The sequence below is a fragment of the Halyomorpha halys genome, unplaced genomic scaffold (assembly GCF_000696795.3).
Source record: "Halyomorpha halys isolate HHAL.00 unplaced genomic scaffold, Hhal_1.1 Scaffold117.1, whole genome shotgun sequence".
NCBI lineage: Eukaryota > Metazoa > Arthropoda > Insecta > Hemiptera > Pentatomidae > Halyomorpha > Halyomorpha halys.
The window spans coordinates 699,178-700,385 of NW_027111176.1; positions in this window are offsets into that span (position 1 = coordinate 699,178).

Below are 1,208 nucleotides of genomic sequence, written 5' to 3' on the forward strand. Positions count from 1 at the left end.
AAAAAAAAAAAAAAAAAAAAAAAAAAAAAAAAAAAAGGATGATTTGATTTGTGACAAAGTAAGGAGCATTAAGGATTTTAGGAAGGAGTTTGGACTATAAGGATTGGGGATTCAAAGGGAATTCGACGGCCTTATTATAATCATGCAGATCTGTTATTTGTAATGGATTGGAAATTTAGACTGTTAGTCTAGTAAGTTCCGTAATAGTCGGAATTGACGAGCAGTTTCCTGTCTTTTCAGTCTTGTATGAGGATTCCATGTCGTTTGTCCAGATTTAGTCCTAAGTAACGGATCTGTTCAACAGGAATAAGTGGGGTATTATTAAAAGATACTGCAGGGCAAGACGAAGGTTTACGACGAAGGGTAAATGTGATTTGGTGGGTCACCGAATTTAAGACGATAGATTAAACAGCAATTAACCTATCGTCTTGAACAGAACTAATAGTACAAGAGCCCAAGAGGAGAAAAAATTCAGTTATCTCACCCCAATTTTTGATTACTTTAATGAAAACTATGTATAATTAATAGTCAAAATTCATGAGTCTACCAAGTATAGGTAGGGGAAATAAAAAATGGCGGCGGTTTCAAAGCGATAAAAAAAAAATTTCATTCGGAGCTCTATATCTTAAAAAGTAGGATCACCACAAGAAAACCTAAGAGTACGTCATTAAAAGAAGAGTAAATTTGCTAAAATATGAGCCCTAATAGAGGTATTTACGTTGAATAGTTTCATAGAAATGTTGTATGGGACGTATCAAAAGATCAGTAGTTAGTGAATTTATTTTGAAAAATTTATATCTCAAAAAAAATTTGACGTACAGATGTCTATTAGCACTCACATTAAAGCTAGTTTAATGAGCTATAAAAAAGTTTATAATGTATTCTTCGTAGAAATAATAGTTTACATGAAATTTGCTAAAATAAATTGATTTATAGTTGTTCGTACAAATTTACATTTGCCAAATTTATATTCATATGTAAATATCATAAAAACTACTACCCCTACGAAGATAAGTGTCATAAACTACTTTATAGTAAGTTAAATTACCTTTATTTTGAGTGTTGGCAGACATGCGTGCGTCTTGTGGATCTAGAGATATATTTTTTCAAAATCCAACATTTTATACGAACAACTAGAAATTAACATTTTGCGAGTTTATTTTGTCAAATATCACAAAACCTACTACTCCTACAAAGATAAACATAAT